The 21,569-nt window shown below is 39.9% G+C and overlaps 1 pseudogene; it reads left to right on the top strand.

The window, feature by feature from the left end:
• LOC121238238 overlaps window positions 1-21,029 on the top strand; it is a 111,348-nt pseudogene extending 90,319 nt beyond the window's left edge.
• The last annotated feature ends 540 nt before the right edge of the window (window positions 21,030-21,569 follow it).

Below are 21,569 nucleotides of genomic sequence, written 5' to 3'. Positions count from 1 at the left end.
TATAATTTGTTACGTGACAGCAGATGTGTGGAAGGTTGTTATAATGATAAAAATAGCCCAATCGCTTAGAAGCGAGACTCCTCAATGAATTCACTATCAACAAAGGTGGAATACAGGAGATGAATCACAAAAATTATTTACAAACAATTATCTCTCTCTCACTTCTCTCTCCCTTAAGCTGCAACACCTCACAAAACTCTCAAAATGAACTTACGTATAAAATGAATGCCATTTTCTATTTATGCTGAAAACGACGAACCCTACTTTTCGAACATTCGCTCGAGCGAGTGTCGAGTGGCGCTCGAGCGAGTGTTAGGTTTGAAATCCCGCTCGAGCTGACTGTCGAGCGAACTCTTAGGTTGCACTCCGCTCGAGCTGACTGTCGAGCGGTAGTCAAGCGAACTCTCGGGTTAGAGCTTCGCTTGAACTGCAGAGACACCGTTCGAGCAATCAAACTGAAGATGCACTTTTTCAACTAGATTCAAGCCACCTCTCAACAAATCTCCACCTTGGCTTGAACTCTATCAAGCCTTTCACAAAATCCACTGACCATAGAACCGACCCCCTCCACCAAATTCCCTAAGGGAATCATAGACCTCGAACACCAGTAAAGTCCAAACAATGTTTGAACTTGTACACTGCAACTGACTTTGTCATCATATCTGTTGGATTCTCAGTAGTAGCAACCTTCTGAATTTCTACAATACCCTATGTAACAATCTCTCTGAGAAAATGATAGTTGACATCAATGTGCATCGTTCTCTCATGATACATTTGATTTTTGGTCAAATGCCTTGCACTCTGACTATCACAGAATACTGAAATCCCATCCTGTTGTATTCCCGAATCACTGATCAGGCCTTTCAACCAAATGGCCTCCTTAACAGCCTCAACTACTGCCATGTACTCTGCCTTTGTAGTTGATAAAGCAATAGAGGATTGTAGTACTGTTGCTTTCCAACTAATAGCGAACCTACACAGTGAAAATATATCCTGTCAATGATCTTTTTTTATCTATGTCTCCAGCATAATCAGAATCAACATAACCAATAACTCTGCAACTGAAATCAACATCTCTATCAAATACTAAGCCAAAGCTTAAAGTCCCTTTCAAATACTACCTGAGTATCCATTACACAGTTTGCCAATGAGTCTTACCTGGATCAGTTATATATATGCTGACAACGCTCATTGCTTGTGAAATATCTGGACAAGTATAAACCATTACATACATAATATTGTCAACTGCACTATCATAAGAAACACTAGCCATGAATCGTTCCTCCTCGTCTGTCTGACTAGGAGATATGGAAGCTGAAAGTTTAAAGTGAGTAGCAAGCGGTCTACTTACTAGTTTGGAATTAGGCTAAATTTGAATTATCGCAGTGGAAATAAACAAAAAAAAATAATGACCATCACACACAGAACACCAAAATTTAAGTGGTTCGGCTTAATGTGAGCTTACGTCCATTGGCGGGGTAACTTTCAACGAATTTACCATCAACAAAGGTGGAGTACAGGAGATGGATCACAAAAAATCTTTACAAATAATTATCTTGCTCTCACTTCTCTCTCCCTTGAGCTGTAGCACATCACAAAACTCTCAAAATGAACTTACGTACAAAATGAACACCGTTGTCTATTTACGCTGAAAACGGCGTACCCTACTTTTTGAACATTCGCTTGAGTGAATGTCGAGTAGCGCTTGAGTGAACGTTAGGGTTTGACATCCCGCTTGACCTAACTGTCGAACGGGTGTCGAGCAAACTCTTAGGTTGCACTCCGCTCGAGCTGACTGTCAAGCGGTAGTCAAGCGAACTCTCGGGTTGCATGATCTTGGCATCTCGCTTGAGCTGACTATTGAGCGGGAGTTAAGCGAACTCTCAGGTTGGAGCTTCGCTTGAGCTACAGAGACACCGCTAGAGCGACCCGACTGAAGAGGCACTTTTTCAACTAGATTCAAGCCACCTCTCAACAATATCTTAGCTAGGAACTTTGATCTATCGTTATTCTTATAAAGATATGGTTTAATCGTTGCTAGCATTATTCTTTAAAAAAGAAAAAAACATTGAAGCAGCATGCAGTAGTACTGGAAAACACTCGATGTATTTTCATTTTCCCAATGTTTCTTCAAGAGTCTGTAATTACTGTTCTGAAGTTTGTGTTAGGTAAATAAAAGTAGTTGGCTATTGGACTTTTATCCATAATAGAAATAAAAGAAATAGGCTATTGGACGTTTTGTCCATAACAGGAGCACCCACTCCTCATTTGGAGGAGGGGGTGGTGTTTTCCTTCTCTTTTGGAGGATGGTAGTGGTTTGTCCTTCTCCTCCTTTGGAGAATGGTAGTTGGATACCCTTTCCTCCTACGGAGGTGGATGATGGTTATCTCTATTTATTACAGAGAGTGATAATCTCATACAAACCAATTTTGTCAGTAGAGAGCTTCTAGAAGTTAAGACAATGCCTGTCTTAAAGAAATTTGTGTTTGGGGAAGTTTCCAATAGATGTGTAGTTCAGCTTGTAATATGAGTTTTTCTATGTATTAACTAGTCACAATTGTAACTTCTTTCATGAATGAAATGAAGTCTATTTACTAAAAAAAAAGATCTTCTCGCTTTGAATTAAATCTTCAAATAGTCAAAATCTTGAAACTAGAACACAAGTTGCAGATAGATCAATGGTATTGAGGCAGATTTGCTAGCTCGTTATTATATATATATATATATATATAATTTACCAAAAATATCTATAATTAAATTCTAATAGAATATATTGTCCAATAAAATTGTAGCAAAAAAAGTGAATCTCAGTAATGGAGATATAGTTATTGATCAATACCAACAGTACAAGGTATAATTTGCACATAATAAAATTAAAAAGAATGGTGATCACTCATATTAATCCCAATTATATTAATTATTTGTCTACTTCCCGAGTTGATCGGTTATGGCAACTTTATAAATTCTCTAATCATTGAGCCATGGTACTAGATATATATATTTTTTTTTTGAATAAGAGTCGAGGTTCACCTGTCCACGAGCAACCCTCTCCCCAGTTTATTAAAACTCTCACTTTTGGAGGAGGAATACCTTATACACAACTCAAACTTCCAAAAAATTAAATAATTAATTCGAAATCGCAAAAACCAACTCCCCCAACCAATTTTCTTAGACTTACGCAAATAAGGTAAGCCGCTACGATCAATCCGAATAATGCCCTTAAGCAACATTGGAATGTTTCCTTGTGACAATCATTCTTCATTACATCCACTACTGCCCATTCTAGCCAAAAAATATGCTGCCATATTTCCTTCCCTGAAAACATGTTGGAATCGAAAATTAAGTGTTGATAAAATCGCAAGAATTTCGTCCCAAAAGTCCTCCAAATACCATAAGCTACACTTCCCATCTTTCAACCAATTGACCACCAATAAAGAATCAAGTTCCAAAATAATATTATCAACACCCAACTCACGGCATTTACGTAATCCCAACAACAACGCCCGAAGCTCTGCATTTGTATTGGTTCCCCTGCCAAGTTGAGCAGCAAACGCAAACTTCACGTCGCCATATTCATCGCGCAATATTCCACCGGCTCCCAGCTCACCTGGATTTTGTAAACAACTTTCATCAATGTTTAACTTGACCCAACCAGGATCTGGTTTATGCCAAGAGACTGCAATAACTCTTTCCTTGATATGTAACTTAATCGGCAATTGCAGCAACTTAAGCACTTCCACATCCCATCGCCCCAAGCAAGTGCATGATCTACATATATATATATATATATATATATAAATAAGACATAAGATCACTGACAGAGAGATTACCAAGTATTTATAATTTATTAAGGTAATTATCATGTCTTGTTGGTAGATGGAAAGCTAAGTGGGGGTGTGAACAGGGAAGGAATCAAATACTACAACAACCTCATCAATGAACTCCTATCCAAAGGTCAAGATTCAATCTAATATTGTTCCATGATCTTATATCATCAATCTATGATCAAGTGCTCATAATTAACTCTTGAGCTTGCCTTAAATGAAGGTCTAAAGCCCTTTGTGACACTCTTCCACTGGGAGCTTCCCCAAACCATAGAATTAAGACGAGTATGGGTGTTTCTCAAGTCCTCAAATTGTGTAAGTGACCCATCCCTTACGTATTGTTAACAATCATATCATATTGACTTGTTACGTACATCATTTTGCATGTTGGACATGATTTATGTATTCAAGTCATTAGGACATGATTTGTGAGATCCAAAGTTAGTGTTTTAATTATTTATATGTATTATTATTGGGTGTTTTATTTTATTTTATTTATTAATGTATTTTATGTTTATTTATTTTTGTCATTTCTTTTTTTAGTTTGAGCCCTTTTTGTGTAGTGGGTTAAGTGAAGGAGTTTATTTTGTGTGTTGTGTTCTGTGGCCCGAATGAGGTGTGTGAATGGGTCCAACCCGTGTGTGTGTGTGGGGCCGTTTTGGAATAGCCCTTAGGACTTCATCATTTTCTCCTTGCGCTGCAGCCCTCCTTTCTTTTCTCCCCTTTCTTTTTTTTCTTTGTCCTCCCTTCCCACACCTGTGACCCTTCCCACCGTCGTCAGTCCAGCTTTGACTCACATCCTTGTCTGCAAAACCCCCCTTCTCTGGTTCTTTCTCCCTCTTCGATGATGTCGATAGCCACCCATCGCCGCATCAAGCCCTTTGTGTCAAGCGCCACCTCGCCCACAGTCCCGCACCACCTATCACAATCTAGTGAAACCCTATCTTTTAATTTGCTTCCCAAAGCCCTCAGGAGAGTTTTCATCAGGTGCCAATGTGCTCAGCCGCCCCCAGCTACCTTCTCAAGGCCACACGACCATCCCCAAGCACCCACATTCCCTTACCCGTTATCCCTATCTCACAAAACCAGCCAACCCATGAGTTTGAGCCCATATCTGCCACTGCCACCTTGCATTGCCGCGGCCCCGACGCTCCTCCGCCACTTTTGGCATCACCTCGGTGAGCCAAAGCTACCTCAAAATTGATTTTTAGTTTTATATTTTTTACTCTTTATTTACTAATTGTTTGGTGTCCGTACGCGTAGCGACACACGCGCTTGTCCAATCACGGGACTCGTAGATTGACGAGCACTCGATCATCCAAATTTCTTGACCGCATTGCAAGTACCACTCCAACGCGACCCTTGGGATTATGACATCCATTTATTACCAACATTGTTTGCAATCTGGTTGTGTTGATATGGGTGCCTTGGGGCCGACGAAGTTCTGGGATTGATAACTGTGTGTCATTATGTAAATTGGGCCTTGAGCCGGATGGACGATGGGATTACATGTGTAGTTGGGTTTGTTAAACTGTGCACTTTGTGAATGTTGTGATGATGTATATTGTCTGATGTGTGTTATGTCATGTCATCCAATATATTTTCTATCATGCATCTGCATATAAACCTTTATTAATATTTGTCTTGATTATTTAACTATGTTGTGTTCTGCCATGTGGCGTGATTTGAAAACTGGGCTTTCGTATCTTGGTAATATTTTTGTGGGTGCGTGCATATCACGACCCCAAGCCAAGGTTAGATATTATCTGGGTGGAGCTCCTCTGGTCACTCGAGAGTGCGTAAAACTGAGTGACAACCTCTAGGCTATCGTCAGGCAACAGTTGGCTTGGCCAAGACGGTAACGCTATTGGCACTATTCTGTAGCCCCTCTATTGGCGAGGGCTAGAGGATGTCTGGTCACGTACGTGCCGGGTGCCGAGCTGTGCATTATTCGTTACAAAGTCACATGCACGGACATTACCCGTGATGTGACGAAGGGAGCCAGGGTGTGCGCATGGTCCTTAGGGGAGACCATGGTGCATGCGTAAATGAAATGATTGAATGGATTTTATGTATATCACAACCCCAAGACGAAATGGGATATTATCTCAGTGGAGCGCCTCTGGTCACTCGAGAGCATAATAAATTGAGTGGCGCCCTCTAAGTTGTTGTCGGGCGAGACAGTATCGCTCTTGGCACAACTTCATAGCCCCTCTACTGACAAGGGATAAAGGATTCTTGGTCACGTACATGCCGAGCGTAGAGCTGGGCATCGCTCATTACGAAGTTACATGCATTAACGTTACCCGTGGTGTAATGAAGAGAGCCAAGGTGTACGCATGGTCCATAGGGGAGACCATGGTGCTTGCGTAATAAATGGTTGTGTTTTGGGACAAACGGGTTTTTGGCATGAGTGTTCTTTAAATGTATTATTTTTTGGAAAGGGTGGAAAGATGGATATTGCGGTCTTTTGCTTGTATTGCTGTCTTACTTTGTTGGTTGTATAAATGTTTGTTTTAAACTCTTGGCTGTTGCGTGTTGATTACTTGCTGAGATTGCAAAATCTCACTGTGGTATTACTACCTACGATTCTGTTTCTGTAGTCTTTGATGCAGAGAATGGGCAATAGCAGAGGCACCGGCCCCACCTAAGTAGTGAAGGTTTGAGACTGTACTCGTATTTGTTGTTGGAGCTTGTTTCAGTTCCTTTATTTCGGCTGGATGACTGTATAATCCAATGGTAGTTTTTATTGTTGATTGTAAAGTTTAAAACTTTCTGGTACTTAGTTTTGACTACCTTATATCTTTCTGCTACGCTATTTTTGTTGCACACATTTACGCATGTTTGGACACACTTGCACATGGCGATGGGGGTGTGTGATCCTTGTGGTCATCATCCCGGTGTCACGACTATCACCAAATCACACGTGGGGTCGAGGGCGCCACAAGTGGTATCAGAGCAGTTCGGCTCTAGGTAAAACTATAAGTCATTTAGGTACAGTACCAAAATTTTAAGTTTCAATCTTAGTATTATAGGCTTGAGAATTTGGGGAATTAGACTTGGATTTAGCGATGTCGGCTTGAATTTCAGCTTGATAGGTATGAATATTTAGTGTAGTAGGCCTGAACTCTTAGTGATTTGGTTTGTTTTTATTATATCAAGACTTGAAGGGAACGACACGGTCTAGGCGATCTCTTTGGGAGTAGGAACTAAAGTCACAACTAAGGAGGGTAATAGCTTTAAATCACTTAGGATAATTGATGTCTTAGATTCTATAGAATTTATGAAATGAGTTTATGGAATAGGAGGTTGTAAGTTCAATGAACTACAGGGAAAGATTTATGAGAATTTCATGTAAGTTTTAGGATTTTGCAAACTTTAGGAAATGATTTGATATCATTTAAGGTTTTAGATTTTGAAAGTTTCGAGAGACAACTTTTTTTTATTTTTAGATCTAAGGTCATCGATCTTGCAGACTTAAAAAAAAATGATTCTTATATGATTTTAAGGTTTTAGAATTGTAGATTTTAGGGTCTGATTTATAGTAAGATTTGAGTTTTTAGTTCTACAGACTTGGCTTGCAAGCTTGATCAATTTGAAGTTAATAAGTCTGTAACCATTAAGAATGGGGTTTGATCAAAGTTAAGTTATTGATGGTGGAGATTTACAAGAAGTGTTTTTCTCTATGAGGTTTGAAGGTATTGATTTAGTTCGAAGAATGGTTATTATTAGCTCGAGGTTATAGGGTTGGCAAGATTTTAGGAATCGATTCTTATCAAATTTAAGGATAATAGATAGTGCAGAATGAGGAAATGATTCATGTTGATTTTGGTGATATAGGTCGAAAGGATGGATATGGTAGTTGGGTGATGGTTTAGAATTTGATCAAGTTAGTTTGAGAATAGGATTGGGTTTACTAGCTATATTGGAGGCAAGATTTGGTAACTTTGGGTGGACTTTAGTGGCAAAGGACAGTGAGTTTTGTATTACAAGGATAAATACTAGTTAGTTTTGGGGTGCTGAGTAGTTAAGTATTTGTTGTTGGGATAGAAATATAGGTGCATTTATACTTTCGAATGTGATGGTATTGGGCTTTAAAGTTCAATGCCTACCTTAGGTGGGATGTGTGGATTTTCGACTATTTGAGTGTCGTGAATCAAGTTGTGTTTTGGTTTACCTACGACGTCAAGTTGTTCGCTTGGATATGTACCAATGTGTGTAGGAGTCGACGAAATAATCTAAATCTCCTTTCTCGCAAATGTTGTAGGTGTATCGATATGTGGATTTCACTCTCAAATTGTTATCGACTTGGCTCTTCCCAGTTACTAAGACCTCCTTACGCATACTTAGTACTTCCTTAGGAAGATCATTCCATGAATTCCATGCAAGATGGTCCGGAAGGCCTTACGTCGCTTATTTGTTTTTTAATTATTACGTCCATTTTCTTTTAAATGTTTCTAAATCCTTGAAATTCTTTTGGGGAAAAGATATGAAGGAAAACCACTACTTTTGTAAACCTTTTTAGAGTTGGACTTTGGAAAAAAAAAAAGAATTTTTTTCTTTTTCACTTCTTTACTTATCTTATTAATTCAACCTCCTTGCCCGACTTAAAGAAAACTTTTGGTGACTCGGTGCTTTGACAAGAGATAAGGATTTGTTTTGTTGAATTGTTGGAATTTTTCTTCCTTTGTGTTTTTATATAATATATATGTAGTTTGCTTTTGGCATAAGGACCAATCTCGTACCTAACTATCTTGTTGCAGCTTTCTCAATTCCATTGCAAATCAAATTCTTTCCTTTGTCACTTGGCAAAACAAATCTTTTGTGGCAAATTGTGAAATCTTCCTTCACTGTTTGGAAACCTTAGAGTAAATCCCGACCTTCACTCATCGTGTTTGACTTTTGACCAGTTTAATTAGACTACTCCACCTCAGGAATTGCATGGGCTTGACTAAGTGTATGGGTTTCTAAGTTCTTAGATCATTTCGAGGAGATTCTTGGAAATTATGCTCTAGGTAGACTCTTGTAAGCATTGAATCCTTACCCATTGGTATGTTGTTACTGTTTCTGTCTTTTGGAATGCTTATGGTAGTAATTGATCACTTGTCCATTTGCAGGAGTATTGGTTTTGGCTAAGGATGCATGAGATCGACGCGTCATAGTTGTGAGTGTGTATGGATTTCGGAGAGTTCAGGTCCTTGTTTCATTTTGGCTTGGAAGAAGTTGTTTTGGTAGGTGTTGAAGTGGGTTCGATACGATAGTATTAAATTCAAGAGATCTTAACCTTAGGGTTTTTGGTGAGATGATCGGATTGTATAACCGTAGTGTGATACTTAGTGAAATGATGGTTGGCAGTATTTTGAGGCTATACTTTCCTTTGGAGATTGAACATTCAGTTGGGAGACTTATGGACATTGTTAATTAACTTGAGAAGAGATTGTTACGTCACCAATGTATGGTGTGCAATAAAGGTTTGGAAGTTGAAGTGTAGGTATCAACGGTGGATATCATAACTAGATTTATGAGGTAAGAAGCATTAGGATCCATGGGTGTTTTATAGTAGTTTATTGTCGAGTGGAGATCTTTGAGCTGCATGACTTGCCTTGGGGTTTTAGACGTGATGTGTTATTGAAGGAACTAGTCGTGCTAATGCTAGAACTTGTGAAGTAGAGGTTAAGATTATTAGCTTGGTGAGCCCTTTAGTAGTAGCTATAGTTAGTTTGTCAATTTCGAGAACGAAATTTCTTTTAATGGGGGAGGATGTGAGATCCCAAGTTTAGAGTGTTTTAATTATTTATATGTATTATTATTGGTTGTTTTATTTTTATTTTTTATTAATGTATTTTATTTTTATTTATTTTAGTCTTTTCTTTTTTTTAGTTTGAGCCCTTTTCGTTTAGTCGGTTAAGTGAAGGAGTTTATTTTTTGTGTTGTGTTCCGTGGGCCGAATGAGGTGTATGAATGGGCCCAGCTCGTGTGTGTGTGTGAAGCTCAACCCACACCCCTTGAAACAACACCATTTTGGCACAGCCCTTAGGGCTTCCTCATTTTCTCCTTGCACCATAGCCCTCCTTTCTTTTCTTTCTTCTTCCTCCCTTCCCACACCCGTGACCCTTACAGATCCACCCACCATCGCCAATCCAACTTTGCCTTGGATCCTCGTCTGCAAAACCCCCCTCTCGGGTTCTTTCTCCCTCTTCGATGATGCCGATAGCCACCCATCGTAGCGTAAAGCCCTCTATGTCAAGCGCCACCTGCCATACCATCACACGCCTCCTATTGCAACCAGGGTTGCATCCATCGTGACCTAGCTCCATGGCCCACATATATGTCAGATCTCCGCCCTTCAAAATCCATCCCAACTCATCTTCTCTACATCTCGAAGCCTAGATATAGTGAAATCCCATCCTTTAATTTGCTTCCCAAAGCCCTCAGGAGAGTTTTCATCGTGCGCTACCTTGCTCAGTGCCCCCACCTTCCTTCTCAAGGCCGTACGACCATCCTCGAGCACCCACATTCCCTTACACATCGTCCCTATCTCACAAAACCACCCAACCCATGAGTTTGAGCCCATATCTGCCACCTTGCATCACCGCTGCCCCGCTGCTCCTCTGCCAATTTTGGCGTCACCTCGGTGAGTTAAAGCTGCCTCAAAATTGCCTTATAGTTTTCTATTTTTGGTTGTTTATTTACTAACCATTTGGTGTCCATATGCATAGCGACGCACGCACTTGTCCAATCGGCGAGACTCATAGACTGACGCGCACTCGATCATCCAGATTTACTAATCGCGTTGTAAGTACCTCTCTAATGCAACTCTTGGGATTATGACATCCATTTATGACTAACATTGTTTATAGTCTGGTTGTGTTGAGATGGGCCTTGGGCTCTGCGAAGTGTTGGGATTGATACCTGTGTGTGGTTGTGGGAATTGGGCCATGGGCCGGATGGAGGATGGGATTATGTGTGTAGTTGGGTTTGTTAAACTGTTCACTTTGTGAATTTTGTGATAATGTATATTGTCAGATGTGTGTTATGCCATGTCATCCAATATACTGTCTGTCATGCATCTGCATATTTACCTATATTAACATATGTCTTGATTATTTAACTGTGATGTGTTCTGCCATGTGGCGTGATTTGAAAACTGGGATTTCGTGTCATGGTAATATTTTTGTGGGTGCGTGCTTATCACGACCCCAAGTCGAGATAGGGTATTATCTCGGTAGAGCTCCTCTGGTCACTCGGGAGCATGTAAAAGTGAGCGACGTCCCCTGGACTGTTGCCGAGCGACAGTTGGCTCAACCAAGACGGTAATGCTCTTGGCACGACTCTAGAGCCCCTCTGTTGGTGGCTGCTAGAGGATGCCTAGTCACAACGAGCCAGGCGCGGATCTGAGCATTGCTCGTTATGCAGTCACATACACGGAAGTTACCCGTGGTGTGACGAATGGAGCTAGTTTGTGCTCTTGGTCCCTAGGGGAGACCATAGTGTATACGTAAATAAAATGATTGTATGGATTTTATGTGTATCACGACTCCAAGCCTAGATGGGGTATTATCTCGGTGGAGCTTCTCTGGTCACTCGGGATCGTAATAAATTGAGTGACGTCCCTTAGGTTGTCACCGGACGATAGTTGGCTCGGCCAAGACGGTAGCGCTCTTGGCACGACTCCGTAACCCCTCTGCTGGCAGGGGCTAGATGATGCCTTGTCACGTATTTGCTGGGTGCAAAGCTGGGCATCGGTTGTGATGAAGTCACATGCATGGATGTTACCCATGATGTGACAAAGAGAGTCAGGGTGTGCGTATGGTCCATAGAGAGACCGTGGTGCATGCGAAATAAATGGTTGTGTTTTGGGCCAAAAGGGTTTTTGGTTTGAGTGTTCTATTTAAATGTGTTATTTTTTGGAAAGGGTGGAAAGATGGATATTGCAATATTTTGCTTGTATTGCTGTCTTACTTTGTTTGTTGTGTAAATGTTTGTTTTAAACTCTTGGTTGTTGCGTGTTGATTACTTGTTGAGATTGCGAAATCTCACTTAGGTATTCCTACCTTCATGGAACCGCAGGCTTTGATGTGGAGAATAGGTATTAGCAGAGGAACCGGCCCCACCTGAGGAGTTTAGGCTTGGGACCATACTCGTATTTGTTGTTGGAGCTTGTTTCAGTTCCTTTATTTCGACTGGATGACTATATAAACCATTGGTGGTTTTTATTATGAGTTGTAAAGTTTAAAACTTTCTGATACTTAGTTTTGAGTGCCTTATATCTTTCTGCTACGCTATTTTTGCTGCACACATATACGCATGTTTGCACACTTGCACATGTCAATGGGGGTGTGTGATCCTTGTGTTCATTATCTCAGTGTCACAACTTTCACCAAATCACACGTAGGGGTCGAGGGCACCACATGATTAATAATTCTTAGGTATTCCAGAGCATGAATGTCCGTTACTCTCATATAATGACATCGGGCTACAACTATGCCGGTTATGACATTGGGGCTTTAGCACCAGGTGGTTGTTCCGATTGGCGAAATCTAAATTGCACTAGAGGAAACTCTGGGATGGAGCCTTATTTGGTGGCACATCAACAGCTTCTTGCTCATGTAGTTGTTGTCAAAGTGTACACGCAAAAATATCAGGTATTTAAAAGATGAGGAGATGATGGAATTTGCACTCACTGCTTGGAAGCTTTGGAAACGCAGGAATGAGGTTGTTTTCAATAATGTTTTCCTCAATCCTAATTTTGTTCTCCAATCAGTCAAGCTTCTACTTGAAGACGTTAACCAGGTCCAACAGTTAACCAACCAATCCTCTACTACCTGTAGTAGCTTTTCTCAGTGGGAAGCTCCCCCTAGAGGCCACCTAAAGCTCAACTAGGCTGCTGCCCTTGACAAAACCAACTGCAAGGTGGGGATAGGGTCGTGATCCAAGACTGGGAAGGTAAGGTGAAAGCCACCTTTAGAATGAACTATCCATTCTTCCCAGATTCTATGCTAGCTGAGGCCTTGGCTGCATTTCAAGCATCCCTCTTCTATAAGTCACTAGGGTGGCAGGAACTAATCATGGAAGGTGTTTCTCTACAAGTAGTTAACTGCCTCGAGGCCACAATTTCAGATTCATATGTTGGAGTTTTGATCAGGGATACAAAATCTACTCTCAACTCCTTTACAGATTGGTTTGTGAGGCATGCAAAGAAAGCTTGCAACTCCCTAGCTCATGTTTTAAGCAAAAATGCTCTTAGCATATGTAATAGCATCATCTCTGTTGATGAGATTCCTCTTTGTATCCAACCTATGATTTTAGTTCAATGAAAATCCAATGCAGCATACTATTTCAAAAAAAAAAAAAAATTGTTTCCTGTTTACCCTAAATATATATATTTCGACACTATATTCATGTTTGTTTTGCATTTTCATCCAATGCCATGCGAGTAAATATCAATTACATAGAAATCATGGAAAATACATAAGTTTGTCTTAAGCAAATACTGAATATAACTTGACTTTTTAGAACTAACCAATCAGCTCCAAGAAAAAGAGAAGAATGAATCAATTGCTTCAAGAACGTTGCTTTCTTCTTGAAAGTTCTTCTTGAGACTTCGTTTTTATGTTTTACGTAAGGCTGTATGGCAGCCGCTGAGAACGTAGGTCGACGTCTGTTCGGGGATCTCGTATCGGTGGTTCCTCAGCCTCTTCCAGAATTGTCTGTGGTGCACCGTGTGCAAAAACCAAGGATGGTGAAATTTTCTTCCAGTCTCTAAGGAGGAAATTCATCGCTCAGCAGAACCTTTTAGATTTTCCATTGTCTTGAAATTTCTTCGGAACCGTCCTTCCTTGGATGCCATTCGGGCATTCATTCAAAAGCGTTGGAATCTTGATGGTATTCCAGTTGTTTCTAATATGATGCATCCTCTGAACGTGTTTATAAGAATGACTTCGGAAGAAGACTGCATGAAGGCCCTTTCACGTGAAGTTAATGATATTGACGGGATTCCATATCATCCATTCCACTGGAGTCCAGATTTTAAGGAAGAAAATGAGCCATCTATTGTCCCCGTTTGGATCGTCTTGCCAGGTTTGCCTCCTAACTATTATCATGATTCTTTTCTTCAAATTCTTACTGCTCCAGTAGGTAGATTTATTAGACGTGATAATCTCACTCGTGGAGATGGATGCTGCAAAGGAGCCATTACCTCATTTTTGGATTGGGACTCTTGGACTGGGGTCTAGCCGCAAACAAGAGATAATTTATGAGACTCTGCCAGCGTTCTGATCCAAGTGCAAAATACAGGGGCATAATGCAAGAACATGTCGTGCTGGGAAAAAGATTATGGGAAGAAAGGTATGGGTTTGGCAACAAGAACCTATTGTGGAAGAACCGAAGGAAACTATAAATCTTCCAGTTGTTGAGGAAAAAGAAGTTGAAGCAAATCAGGATTCTGAGGCAAATTTGGTAATAGGTGATTCCTCCACACCTTCGATTGAGGAGTTGGAAACGGAAAAATATCATGGCGAGTCTCCTGTTATTGAGGTTCCTATGGAGGAAATAAATAATAAGGAGGTGGAGAGATATGATGTAAGACTGGAATGTTCTTCTCGGTCGAAGGAGTTGGACACGAATATGAGGGAGGTGGAAGTAGTTCCTTATACTGAGGAGAGGGAGGTTGATAAATTGCAGGAGGAAAAGGTTTTCTTGGAAGAGGGGTCAATGTCTGATCCAGAACCAGAGTTACATGCAGAAGTCTTTCTGCAGGATAAGGAATATCACACAGAAACAAAGGATGAAGCAGGGAAGAGAAAATACCATAAGAGGCAATTTGAGAAAATTAAGTTCCAAGAGAGTGCTCACTCGTGCCAAAAAGTTATCTCAGTGACAAGGTCAATATTAGTCTGGAATATAAGGGGAATAGGTACTTCTAAGGGACGGTTAAAGAGTCTGCTGAATAAATGTCAACTGAAGGTGGCAGTGCTACTGGAACCGTTTCAGCGTGTTGATAAAATTTAGATGTATATGCGGCTGTTTCATTTTGATAAGGTAATTACTAATGAGGAGTTTGGTGGGAAAATCTGGGTATTTTGGAAAACAGAAATGGACGTGCAGCTGGTCTAAATGGGAACACAGTATTTGTCTTTACGTATATACGACGGGTCTTCTCATTTTTTGGGATTTTATCTATGCTAAGTGTAATAGATATGAAAGACAACTGCTTTCGGAGGAGCTGAGTTCGGCTAGAATGGGTGTGGAGCCTTGTTTGTTTGCTGGAGATTTTAATATAATTCGTTTGGATGTGGAAAGGTGTGGTGGTAGTCCAAGGACAAGAGCTGCAATGGATGACTTTAATAGATGGATTCACCAAGGCGGGTTGATTGAAATGAATTCTTAGGGGAGAAAGTTTTCATGGTGCAATGGTCAGCATGGATTATCTAGAGCTTGGGCTAAGTTGGATAGAGTGCTTCTTGATGCAAAGTTACTTATAGCATTTCCGAATGCATGTTGTTCGTATTTATCAAGGTCAACGTCAGATCATAGTCCCATGTTTATAGAATTCTAGAAAGATTATTTTACTTATGGCCCCTCTCCATTTATGTTTCAGCAAATGTGGATTGAGCACCCTAATTTTATGAGCTTTGTACAGATGGTGTGGTCTGAACCAGCGGTAGGTACGGGACTCATGAAATTAGCTAGTAAACTTAAAAAGCTTAAGGTGGCTCTATGTAAATGGAACAAGAGGGTGTTTGGGCAGACCAATACTCAAATTGCTATTCTAGAAGAGAAGGTTGAGGGTCTTGAGAACTCACTGCATAGTAATTGCGATAATGAGGTTGAGAGGGAGCTTGTGAGGTACTCTACTAAGTTGTCTACTTGGAGGCGAAGGGAAGATATTAGATTGGCTCAGATGGCTAAAATTAAGTGGAGAATGGAAGGTGATCGGAACTCAAAATTCTTTCATGTTTGGTTATCCAATAAAAGGCATAGGAAAATTCATAAATTGAGAACTACGGATGGGTTAGAGTTCAATTCACTAGAAGAAATTCATCTTGGTGCCATTGAATATTTTTCAGAGTTCCTACAACGATCCACTCAGCCAAGAGAGTTGCCGGATATAACAAACTTAATTTCGCCGGTTATTGAATAGGAGGATTGTGTCCGGCTTAGTTGTATCCCTTCGTTGGATGAAGTTATAGAGGCTCTCTCGTCTTTTCCTATATATCGTTCTCCAGGGCCAGATGGTTTTGGTGCGGGATTTTTTATGAACTACTAGGAGGTGGTAAAAATGGATGTTTTGGGAGCTATCTAAGAATTTTTTCTATCTAAAAGCCTTTCAGATTTTATTCGGCTTCTTTCATTGTGCTTATTCCGAAGGTAGATGTGCCTTCGGGGTTTGATAAATTTAGGCCGATATGCCTTTGCTCAGTCTTCTATAAAATTTGCTCGAAAATTATTGTGAATCGTCTGACAGGTCTTCTTCCCAAATTGGTAACTTTTGAGCAAGGAGCTTTTATACCTGGGTGGAGTATATTTGAAAATATTAGTCTTACTCAAGAAATGGTTCATTCATTGAAGAGAACGTCACATGGTGGTAATATTATGATTAAAGTTGAAATGGCAAAAGCATATAATCGGGTGGAGTGAAATTTTTTGCTGGAGGTATTGAGGTGTTTTGGTTTCCCTCCTACCTTTTGTGAACTAATTCATGCTTGTATTTCGAATGTATGGTACTCTGTGATACTAAACGGAACGACGAAATGATTTTTTCAAGGGGGTCGGGGACTACGCCAGGGGGATCCCCTTTCGCCTTATCTCTTTATTATTCTTCAGGAGGTACTATCTAGACTTTTAAAACATAGCTTTATGGCAAAAAAGATTGGAAAATTTTCCCAAACTAGAGGCACTCCTCATATTTTCCATCTTATGTACGCTGATGACATTGTGATTTTTCTTAATGGAGGAAAGAAGTCGGTAAGGGAACTGTTTTTGGTGGTTGAAAAGTATGAAGATTGGTCAGGACAGAAAATTAATAAAGAAAAGACGGCAATATTTTATTCTCCAAAAATTTCGTTGGTCGAAAGAGAACTCTTAAAAGGCTAACAGGGTTCTCGGAAGGCTCGTTTCCTTTTAAATATCTAGGGGTTCCGATTGTCTTGGGCGTCTTAAGCATGAGCATCTGGAGGAGATGGTTAACAAAGTCTGGAACAAAATCAGTAGTTGGAAAATGAAAATCCTATCATCAAGAGGCCGGTTGATTCTTCTTCGGCATGTGCTTTCTAGTATGGCTTTACATATATTTGCGGTGTTGCAGGTCCCTCAATCAATTATTAAAGAGTTAAATCGCATGATGAGCACACTTTTTTGGGGTGAGGTGAATGGTAAAGGAAAAAAAAATGGGTGGCATGGGATAGTATTTGTATGCCAATAGAGGAGGGAGGAATGGGTTTGCGTAATTTGGAGGATATGCAAAAAGCATTGCATATGCGGTTTGCATGGAACTTAATTCAAGGAGAGTCTCTGTGGGCTAGGTTCTTTAAAGGAAAAGATGTGGGCTCTTCACCTTGGTGTCTCATTGATAGGAAAAAAGGAACGAGCTTTTGGAAAATGATTGTTAAAAGTATTCCTAGTGTCCTTAATAATGCAAAGTGGAGAGTTAGAGATGAGAACATTTTATTTTGGTATGATAAATGGAGAGATGGGGGTCCGTTAATTGATGAGTTCCAGATAGTGGGTAATCCGATGCTTAAAGTTAAAGAGTGCAAGTTGTCCAATAGTTGGGATGTGGAACTGTTGAGTACTATAGTGGGACAGGATAATTTGGAGGAAATTATTAAGGCTTTGGCCGTATGTAAGGAAGGGTCTGATGTATTGATCTGGATGAAGTAAGAGAGTGGGAATTTTTCTACTAAATCTGCTTGGGATTGCATTCGAATACAAGGTTCTAGTATGGAGTGGCATCCTTTGATGTGGCATAAGTTGCTCCCACTTAAGATTTCGGTGTTGATGTGGAAAGCATGGAACATGGCTTTGAGCGTAGATGATCGTCTTCGACGTATTGGAATCCCGATAGTTTCTCGTTGTGATTGTTGTAACGAAGGTAAGTATGAAGACCAAAACCACGTACTTTTCGAAGGTGAGTTTGCAAAGGAATTATGGCATTATTATGGAGCTACCTTTAGTCTTCCTCTTGGTCTTACTTGGAGGGAGACGGTAATAATTTGGTTTCGATGTGCGTCCTCAGTATCTCAAGTGGGGCTCATAGTGGGGCTTCTACCTTCCATTATTACTTGGCACCTTTGGCGTAGATGATGTACTGCACACATGGAGGGTAGTATTCAGTCTATTAGTTCAGTCTAGCTTTCTATTAGAAGTTGGATGTGTTTAGTAAGTCGAGATATGAAAAAGTTTAGTTCTAGACATGACTTACAGATTTTACAGATATTGAATATTTCGGCTTTGGTTCCTGATAGGAAGTTTTTAAAGCTAGTTGCTTAGCGAAAGCCCGCTCAAGGGTTTAGTTGAATACAGACGGTAGTAGTCTTGGTAACCCAGGTTCTTCAGGAGTGGGTGGTATTATTAGAAATGAGCGAGGCCATATGGTTTACGCCTTCAATTCTTATATTGGTTATGGTTCTAATAATAGAGCTGAATTGTTAACTATTCTGCAGGGTCTCAAAGCCTATAAGGATCTGGGGATTAATTTTGTGGAAATTGAATTAGATCACAAGTAGTGATCTCGTGGTGGAATAGGCGAAGGTGTGGGGTGTGGTACCTGGGAGATTTTTGGGAAGAGACTCTAGCACTTATGGATTCTATGGTGTGCATAGTTAGACATGTTTATAGGGAGGGAAATAAAGTTGCTGATTGGTTGGCACGGAGTGGTGCGACTGGACTGAGCTCTGAATGGAGATTTCTCAGGGATGTGCCTTGGTTGCTTCGAGGATTAATCCGTTTGGATATACTGGGTTTGTCATCTTTGCGTTGCTGTTAGCGTCATTATTCATGTGGCTTTTTGGTTGGATTGTAAGATTTTATGATTTTATGTTTTTGAGTTAACGTTGTTTGTGGTTCTTTTACAGGAATGGTTTTCTTACTAAGTATTTTAGTATGTCTTGTCTTGATGTAGTTTTCTTTTGGTTAGAGGCTTCCAGTAATTTTGACACTTGATTTAGGCCGATCTTTGTTGCTTATCTCGTAACCCCAGTTGCCGGTCTGTAATCACGGTATTCCTCCACCACAAGTGAGGATTTAATAATAAAATTTGGGACGAGGTCACTCATGGACAAGTGATCATTGGCTCTTCTATAAAAAAAATAAAAAATACTGAATATATGTATATATATATATATGTATGTATGTATGTGTGTGCATGTGTGTGTGTATATATGTTTGTATGTATGTACGTGTATATTGTGCGGGCAAAGCAGAAAGGCATTATTGGGATAACGCTAGTTTCAGGATGGGTTTTGCCACACTCAAACGCCAAGCATAATCGTAATGCCGCAGTTCGAGCACTTGATTTCTCATTTGGATGGTAAGTATTGCTAGCTAACTGGAGCATTCTTTGTATATTACGTATGCGTATTATAACTCTTTTTTATTAATTTTTCTAAGAAAATATATACCAAATATTGTGATTAATTGAACCCTGCCAATGCCCATTAATGGTGGCAAAGCTTAAAATGAGATCTGAATAATTCCATTGTTTTTTTTTTTTTTTTTTTTTTTTTTTTTTTTTTTTTTTTTATCGTACGTAATCGTTGATTGCAATAATGTAAATTAAATAATACAAGAAGCGGGGCGGGCGTTCCAATCAAACCCAAATACAAGAGACATTCATGCATAATTCTTCAAAAAGCTGCATGTTTGCATATAGTAGTTTTTCCATAATTGATGTGTCTTTTTCTCTCAGCCTATCAACAAATGAATCCAGATCTTGTATAGTGTATACATTGCTCTTTATCTAATTACTTATTAGGATATTTGGTCTGAGTAAGTAAGTTTGAAATTGCTTGCATCTATGCATTTTGTAATTTCTAAGCTTGCATGTTTGTGTGTGTGTGAGTGTGTATGTATGGACTAGAGTAGTGGACTCTTGCTGCAGGTTAATGGATCCGTTGACAAGTGGTGACTATCCACAGCATGCGATCTCTAGTTGGAAACCGATTACCCAAGTTCTCGAAAGAGGAATCAATGATTGTAAATGGGTCATTTGATTTCATTGGAAAGCGATTACCCAACTACCATACCAGCTCGAATTATGCAGTCTATGCACCTAATCACTCTATTAATGCAGCAAATGCAAGCTACACAAAAGATATGCGTATTAATCTTTTATGTAAGAGTAAAAGCTACAAACTCAAATATCATGGCTTCCTGTGACTTTTCCTCATAACCAATAATAACTATACCATGCTTGCCTTTTTGTCTTGGCAGCCGAGCGAAATGGGATTCACATTGGTCCAAAGCTGGTGCGTACGTACCATATATATATATAGTTGCATGTATGCCTTGGAGATATTGTTAAGCTTTTAGAATGTTAATGCTTGGATCTATTTTAAAGATAGGAGGACTGAGCAAATTCTCTAGTTATAAAACCCCAAAACCAACTTCATCTTCTTTCAATGATATTTACTGCAGACTGCTTCAGATTGGCTCCAATATTTCTATCCCAGAGGACTGCGGGATATTTTGCTATAATAAAGACAAAGTACCATAGTCCACTAATTTACATCACAGAGAATGGTAAAAGTCCCTAAAAGTTCTGAATTCTTGGCCTGTAAGGTCATGATACTACAAAAATAAAATGGATAAATGCTATTGATAACGTGTCCTTTTGAAGCTAAATAGGCTAATTTATAAAACAGGAATCGATGAATTTAATAATGCCTCATTGTCACTTGAGGAAGCCCTAGTTGATAACCACAGAATTGAGTATCACCATGCCCATCTTTCATATCTTAGAGCTATTAAGTAAGTGCCTCTCTCTCCCTCTCTTGTTGACAGATGTAATAGCTTTCATGACTGATCTGTTTTTCTATTCAGAGATGGGGCTAACGTTTAGGGATACTTTGCATGGTCATTCTTGGATAATTCGAATGGACTGCAGGCTACACCTTTAGGTTTGGCATCAACTACGTAGATTACAAGAATGGTTTGAAAAGACATCCCAAACTTTCAACCCATTGGTTCAAAAGTTTCCTCAAGTAATGTGATATCAAGTATTTTAGTATATTTTCAGTAAAAAATCTTTAACCTATTGGCTTTAGGAAACCTCTTTTTTGGCTTTTTGTGCGATTTAGTTTTCTAGGGTTTATATGGCGGCTTCCGCCGCCCCCCTGGTGGGTCCTACGCCAATGGGGTCCTTTTCTGAGGGTGGTGTTGGTCACAAGTCCTTTGCTCATGCATTATGTGGGGTTTCTATGTCTTCTACGTATAAACTTCCTATGCGGTATCCTGTTGATGTGGATGGGGAAGTGGGTTTTGTTTTTTTCTGAGGTAGAGATGAATAAAGCAGCGAAGGATTTTCGATTTGCATTGGTTATGAAATTTATACGTTCCCGGCCTTCCACTGACGTGATCAGACTTTCGATTATCAAGACGTGGGGTCTGTCAGAGATTCCAACCATTAGTTTCATGGATGCTTTCCATGTGTTGATTCAGATGAGGAACGAGAGCGACTTCATGCATGGATGGGCACGGGAGGGTAGGGTTTTGGCTGGGAGTTCCTTTAGACTCTTCCGTTGGACA

This window comes from Juglans microcarpa x Juglans regia, chromosome 7D, assembly GCF_004785595.1.
Source record: "Juglans microcarpa x Juglans regia isolate MS1-56 chromosome 7D, Jm3101_v1.0, whole genome shotgun sequence".
In the NCBI taxonomy this organism is placed as follows: Eukaryota; Viridiplantae; Streptophyta; class Magnoliopsida; order Fagales; family Juglandaceae; genus Juglans; species Juglans microcarpa x Juglans regia.
This window is presented reverse-complemented; position numbering and strand designations above follow the sequence as displayed.